This window comes from Pinus tabuliformis, chromosome X (assembly GCF_031772625.1).
Source record: "Pinus tabuliformis cultivar Carrire ecotype Pingquan chromosome X, CPIR1, whole genome shotgun sequence".
Classification (NCBI taxonomy): domain Eukaryota; kingdom Viridiplantae; phylum Streptophyta; class Pinopsida; order Pinales; family Pinaceae; genus Pinus; species Pinus tabuliformis.
In genome coordinates, this window is record NC_142308.1 from 1,055,875,837 (window position 1) to 1,055,884,030 (window position 8,194).

The following is an 8,194-nucleotide window of genomic DNA, read 5'->3' on the forward strand; positions in this document are numbered from 1 at the left end:
GAGCATCTACCTAAGTATTCAAATGTTGGAGGATATGGAAAAATTTAACTTCCTCGAAATGCTTTAATTGTTGGTTAATCTTTGACATGGTGTTGTAGGGGGGCCTATTAACAGATTCCTCAATATTTTGTAGTTGTTTTATTACCAGCATTGAGTCTCCTCATATTGTTAATTGGCAAATTCCTTTGTCTATAGCAATTTCTAGCCCTTTCCAAAGAACTATATATTTAACCTAGTTGTTTGACATTGTGCCAAAACCCCTAATAAATTGAATCTCTCTTTATTCATCGAGACAAAAATTACCCTCGTACTTTTCCCAACCCACCATTTTTATTTTATTTTTAATAAATTATTTTCACAATTAATCATTAATTACCAATACCAATATTTAATAAAATCCAAAACAAAAAGCTTCCTACATCATTATTACCGGTGATGCCTTCCTTTACTTTGTTTCCTTTGAAAAGTCTAATGGCCCACCTAAGGTGGACTCTAGGACTTTATTTTCGTTTGAAAACTCTATCAAAGTTAAGTGGACCCACATAACGTGGCCTCCATTATTTCATTTTCTTTGAAAACCCTATCAAAGTTAACATGGAACCACCGAAGGTGGGCTCCAATCCTCGAGAAGCATGAAGCATGAGAGACACTTTTTTTGCATGTATGTTTATGGAGATAGAGCAGTATGTATGGATTTGTGTTTTTAACATTAGAGCGTAAATATGTATGAATATTTTATTTCCTTGGTGGTTAATTAGATTTTTAAAACGAAGTATTAGTGAAGATTATATAATTATAGTTAAAAAGTTTTATATTTGTATTAAAAATTAATAATTAAGATGAAATTAATTTAATTTAATTATTAATAATGTAATTAAAAAATATTATATTATAGTAATATTAATAAATGATAGTTAAGGGTTATTAATATAATTTTTTATTTATTAATTTTTTTTTTGAAATAAAATTTTGTTGGTCATTTTCAAAATTTTCTTATTTTCTCTAAATCAATAAAAAGTTATATATAAGATTAATATTTATATTAAAAATTTATGATGAAGATGAAATTAATTTAATTTAATTATTAATAATATAATTATAAAAATATTATTAATAATATAATTATTAGATATTATTTTTTGGGATTTAACTGTATTAAGTAAGTCATTTATCTATGATCATTTCTTTGAGAGGTAATTGTAACTAACTAATTTCTCATGTTTTTTGTATAGTCTACTTAGCACTCATTGGGTTTGAAGCTAGTGAAATAAATCACTTTTTTGAATAGTCCACTTAGCACTGATTGCATCATCGGGTGATGCTCACAGGGGTGAAGAAGTGGGATTGAAACCAGTGAAAAAAATCGCATAACGTCAATCATCATTACCCAGTAACCAGGACTTCCCGAGAGGTCACTAACTAGGGCTTCCTGGTAGGTCACCCATCCCAGATCGCCTCTAGCTCAAGCACGCTTAAGTGTGAATTTTTCCCCACAATAAAGCCCGCTTAGCTTGCTACCCCATTTGCAAAACCTTAGCAAGTATTGTGCCTCATGAACTATCCAAGGAGAGTCCTTGGAAGTGATGATTAACACTATGTAATTTATTTCGCTAGTTTCAATCGCACTTCTTCACCCCTGTGAGCATCACCTGATGCAATGAGTGCTAAGTGGACTATTAAAAAACATGAGAAATTAGTCAGTTACGACCATCTCTCATGGAAATGGTCTTAGAATACTATAATTATAAAAATACTATATTATAATAATATTAATGAATAATGGCTAATGTTTATAAAAATAATTCTTTGTTTGTTGAATTTCAAAAAACAAAATTTCCTTAAGTCATTTTAAAATTTTGTTTATGTATTTATAACATTATAGTTTTGATAAATAAAAATGTTAGGGAGAACAAATATTTTGAAATTGTGATTTCACATAAATGCATGCAAAACATCTTAATATAGAATTTTTCATTTTCAACCCTTATAATTTCACAAAAATGATAAACAAAGAAATACATACTTATAATCTTAATACCTTTTTATAGTATCTTAATTTTCTTTTATCTTTTAAATTTTTATTACACTACAATTTCTCCTTAAATTTAAGTGTAACCATATTTTTCATATTATTATTATCACCTATTCTTTGATGATTTAACAAATCTTTATACTATTTTGTAAGTGTTTGTTTGTTAGAGTTTTAAGTTTTAAGTTACGCTTAGGATCATTGTGGAGGAATGCTGCAATGATAAATCCAATCTCTTTTGTTGCTTTGTGGACTTTAGAAAGGCTTTCGGTACGGTTCCTAGAAACAACCTATGGAATAGACTAGAAGAGCTAAAGGTTCCTTTCGAGTTGAGAACTGCGGCTATAAGGTTATACGAGAATGTAATTGCCAAGTTAAAAAGCAACGAGGGGTGGTCAAAAGATATTAAGTGTAATATCAAAGTTAAACAAGGTTTTCCCCTCTCCCCTACCCTATTTGGCATTTACATCGACAAGCTAGAAGGTTGTTTAGAGGAAGCAAGCTATGCTAGCACGATCTTAGTTGGGATAGTCATCATCCTTCTTCTCTATTCTGACGATATTGTTCTTCTTGCAAGGTGCCCATTTGATCTTGATAAGCAACTTAGACTTCTTAAGGATTCCCACTCTACCATGGGTATGACTGTTAACATTGACAAAACAAAAGTTATGATTATCAAATCCAAGAGGGACACTTACACTAATTTTATGTATGACAATAGTAACTTGGAGGAAGTGTCTTCTTACAAGTACCTAGGAATTGATATTCATCACAAACTCAACTGGAACTATAGCATTGAGACAAGGATTAGTGGGGGGCGGAAAGCTTATTTTGGTCTTGAAAATAATTGTAAAACGACAAACCTCGTAATGTGGGATAGAAAGAAGTTCCTCTTCGAAACTTTAGTCGCTCATGTTATCTTATATGGATGTGAGGTTTGGGGTTGCAGCATCTCTAGAGAATCCTGGAGAAATATTGAGCAAATCCAGAAGCATTTTATAACATATAACCTCAAAATTAAAAGCAATACACCCTATCTTATTCTCCTTATAGAAGCGGGTCTTTCCCCTATCGAGAGCCTAGCTATGACTAGGCTTCTGTTGTACAAGCACAAGATCAATAACATAGGAGACCATAGACTTCCTAAGCTAGCTTTAAATTCTGGCCAAAACCACCTAAGGCTCAAGCGAGGTTCGTATAAAGACACTAGGGCCTGGTTAAACCATTCGGAGATCGACGAGAATGTTGCATTGAAAAACATTAATAACATTAAAAATGTTGTTACTTCTAAGTTCAAAGAAAAAATATGGTGTGAGAAAGATTTAACAGCTAAAAGAAAATTAAGATATTATAAGGAGATCATTAACCCCACCCTATAAGATCAAAAGTATCTCTCTGTTTTAACTAGCTCAAAGAAGAAAATTAATATAACCAAGATTAGAACGAACTCTCATGAGCTCCATAGTGAAACAGGTCGTTGGGTAGTTCCTACAATGCCATGGATGGAAAGGTTCTGCCATCTCTGTGAGAATATGAACATCGAGGATGAAAAGCACTTCCTCTTAGAGTGCCTCACATACAACCACATTAGATCTTAGTTTCATAATCTTTGTTGCAATACTAACCTTCCTAGCCTTTTATGATGTCAAAATTATAGTGAGCTCGGGAGGCTTCTCTCCAAGCTCTTTGAGCATATGAATACAATCTTAAATCAAACTAAATAAATTGTTTCTTTAGGTCCGATAGACCAAAGTTTGACCTCAGTAGACGTTAACCATCATCATCATCAACAAATATTTAATCAGAATTATATATATATATATATAATTTTGAAGTTACAAAATCTATTTTTTTTAGATTTTTTATCTTTCTTTAAATCCACTCAAAGTATTATTTTATAACTATAAAATAACATAATACATAAATAACAAAAATGTCAAAATGAATTTCTTTATCTATAATCAAAAGTCTCCTATTTTAAAACTATTTTCAAATAAACATTGAACATTAAACATAATATAAAATAAAATAATATCTAAATTTAAATATAATATAAATTTAGACAAAGATCAAAAGTTTTCAAATATTGAACATAAACATAATATAAAATAAAATAATATCTAAATTTAAATATAATAATTTAGACAAAGTTTTCAAATATGTTTTTAGATGTATTACTAAAAGAATATTTTTATTTTTATTTAAAATCAAATTCAAAATGCTTACAATTTATTATACAGAATAAAAATATCAACCAATTATTTTATAAAATATTTTTATTTTTTATTTTAATAAATATGTTTTTATTAATTATCAATTCAAAGCATAATAATTTGTCATCAATTCCAACCATAATACTTTGTTATCGAATAAAATAATTCTTTTATAATTCCAACCATAATACTTTGTTATCGAATAAAATAATTTTTTTAAATTATAAAAGAATTTATTTATTTTTATTGATAATAAAAATAAATAAATAAATAAAATTTATTAATAAAAAAAAAAATATATATATATATTTAAGTGTTTAGATTTATCTTACTTTTAAATTTATTAAAAATTGAGAAATTTCACTTATATATATATATATATATATATATATTTTGAGAAATTTCACTTCATATATATGCGTATGTTTTTGATAGTTATCAATATTTAATAAATCTAAATTTATTAAAAATTGAGAAATTTAAAATTGAGAAATTTCACTTCATATATATATATATTTTGAGAAATTTCACTTCATATATATGAAGTATGTTTTTTATAGTTATCAATATTTAATAAATATTAATATAGATTCAGAATATTTTTGAAAAAAAATATTCATAATTAACGTTTATTTATCGCAAACAAAGTTAACTTATATAATTGAAAAATAAAATAAAAATTATTCTTTATTTATCAAATAAATTTATAAGAAAAATAATTATCATCCTTTTTATAAATTTAATACTCCCTTTTATATATAATTATATTTAATACTCCCTTTTATATATAATTAAAAATATAATGTTGAAACATTTCTGTATATTTTGATTACCTAAATTTAGATTCAGTGAATGTGGCTCATCTTCAAAATAGAGATACAAAATCTGATCAACCTAAAAATACAAAATCTGATCACACTCTAAAAGATCCGAAATCTAATCACTAACGAGTTTATTATCCAGAAAAAAGACTTCTACCTTGTTTTCATTATTTTTAAACTGTTATAGTTGCATATGTTAAATAAAAAAAGGGGATATTTCCTCTCCATTTTCTTAGTTGGATTTGATTGCATTATGAGTTTTTTGGTAACATGTTAGATTCATTATTTTTAAACTGTTACAGTTGCATATGTTAAATAAAAAAAAGGGGATATTTCCTCTCTATTTTCATAGTTGGATTTGATTGCAATATGAGTTTTTTGGTAACATGTTAGATTCTTACTAGTGAAACGGTTAAAGATGTACGAGATACTGAATAGTCTATCTAATTCGTACCTCTTTTAAGAATGCCCTCCTTTACTGTCTTTAGAAATCGAAATCCGAGTATCGTACCTCTTTTAACAATATCCTCTACTATTTGTTGGAATCGAAATCCGAATAAAACGCCAGAAGCAGAAAAGTAACTGGCCATTAGCTGTCTCCAGCACGCGCTTCTTGTACGAACGACGAGTAGCATCAGCACAAACCCTCTCAGCTTCTGAAGACTGCCCCGTATCCATGCGCTACAAGCCACAGGGTTTCTAGATGATATCGACCAAAATCATCCAAAATCCCCCAAGTTCGCCGATATCTTTTGAACTCATGATTCTCATGAACTGTACCACCAATTATTTTATCCGTATAACCTTTAACATTTCAGGTTCTACCTGTGGCTCAGTTGGCTTACAGAGCTTTTCTGGTCCACAAGATCGTAGGATCGTAGGAGGTAGCCAGTTCAAACTCACTACGATACTCAATAGGCCACTGATGACTCTCCTTAAACCAAGGAAATCGGGAAAGTTCATCGGGATGGACACAGATGACGGTCTAATAAACTTTAGACCAAAGAAATTGTGAAAAATTAACCTCAGCTGGAGGAGAAAAATGCCTTTAAATTTCCTGAAACGCACGCTGCTTATATCTTTAAAGAGCACAAAGAAAATCGGCATTGCAGATTAAAGGTCATGAGAAGATAAAATGGAAGTATGTAGGATAAATATAACAAGAAAATGTGAAAATCTTAAAATATAGGTATGTTGAATGAATATAACTAAAGAAATTGTAAACAATTAACCTCAGCTGGAGGAGAAAAATGCCTTTAAATTTCCTGAAACGCACGCTTCTTATATCTTTAAGAGCACAAAGAAAACCGGCATTGCAGACTAAAGGTCATGAGAACATAAAATGGAAGTATGTAGAATAAATATAATAACAAGAAAAGGTGGAAATCTTAAAATATAAGTATGTAGAATAAATATAACCAGAATTGCTGACTTAAGGTCATGAGAACATAAAATGGACGTATGTAGAATAAATATAACAAGAAAATGTGGAAATCTTAAAATATAAGTATGTAGAATAAATATAACAAGAAAGCACAAAGAAAAGCGGCATTGCAGACTTAAGGTCATGAGAAGATAAAAGGGATGCATGTAGAATAAATATAAAAGAAAATGCGTAAATCTTAGGGCAGGTGAAACAGTGGCTTTACCGCTCACTCATCCCTCTTTCTTCAACGACATTAACATCATGCGTCTCATTAATGGATGTCTGACATACCTGAGTTGTGTTGGTCCGTTGAAGTATCACAGTATTGGAAATGGCTTTGTTAATTTCACTTTCCAAAGGTTGCAAATTAATTCTGGAATCTTTATCTTGTTTCCACTCATGAGGGCCATACTGAGAAGACAGAAGAAATCGGGGACTTTCCTTTGAAACTTCCGATTTTCTCCCCGTACCGGTACTTTTTTAATATATCACACAGAGCTGTGTAATTTCCCGGGGATCATCAGGTCCTTCCACTTGCCTCCTTCCCTGTCACACGGAAACCTTGAAAAGATTCCTGATAAACCCTTACTGTTCGTTGCGTCTGTTCGTGCACTGTACAAGTGTGAAATTGAGGCTTCCTCGCTGGGACACACAATGAGATTCGAATAAAAAACGGAAGAGGAAAGTAACAAATGGCATACAGACAGTGGTGGAATGGCGCCTTTCAACGGTCTTATGTAGCGTAGTTGTCAGATTCGAAATTAAATACAATGTGAATCGAAATAGTTTATAACAAGAGTTTTTGAAAGTTTTTCTGGCGAGTTTTTCAAGTCGAAATCCGTCAAGAATTTATTGGAATCGCAAGTTTGATAGTTAATTTCTGCACAATGAAAGCGTCCCAGAGGTTTTCGAGAGTGCTGAATCCAAATATGCAGTTAAAAAAGGAGTTGTCTATAATGCGACTTTTTGAGATTCCGGTGATGGAATCGGGTGGAAGAAATTGAGATGAAATCATGATTTGTTGCAGTTAAAATGGTTTTTTAACTGCATATTCGGATTCAGCACCCTGAAAAACCCCTGGGACGGTTTCATTGTGCAGAAATTAGCTATCAAACTTGGATTCCAATAAATTAGTGCCGGATTTTCACCGGAAAAAATCACCGGAAAGGAGTTCAAAAAGTCGCGTTAAAGACTACTCCGTTAAAAAATCATTTTAACTGCAACAAATCAAGATTTAACCTCAATTTCACACTCCCAGGATTCCGTCACCGAAATCTTCAAAAATCACATTATAGACAACTCCATGTGAATCTGCGTGTAATGAATACCTGCGTGAAACACACCGCGTCCGCGGCCATGTGCAGCACCCACGAGACAATTTCCAATCGGTATTAAAAATGGTTTCTTTGTTCTGAATTTCCCATCGGTATTAAAAATGGTTTCTTTGTTCTGAAAGGGATTATTTTTTAATTGTTAGGAGGACAACTAAAAACTGTATTTAATATAGGGAAAAATAATTAAATGGATAAAGTCAAAAATTTATATTTAAAAAAAATAGTTATAAAAGTTATAAACTCATTTCATTCCTAATAAAATTGGAAAATAAAATTTTGTCCATTTTAAATTATTATAACTTAAAAAAATTAATAAAACTTTTATTAAAAATAGTAATTCCATTTAATTGGTAATAATTTTGATTATAATA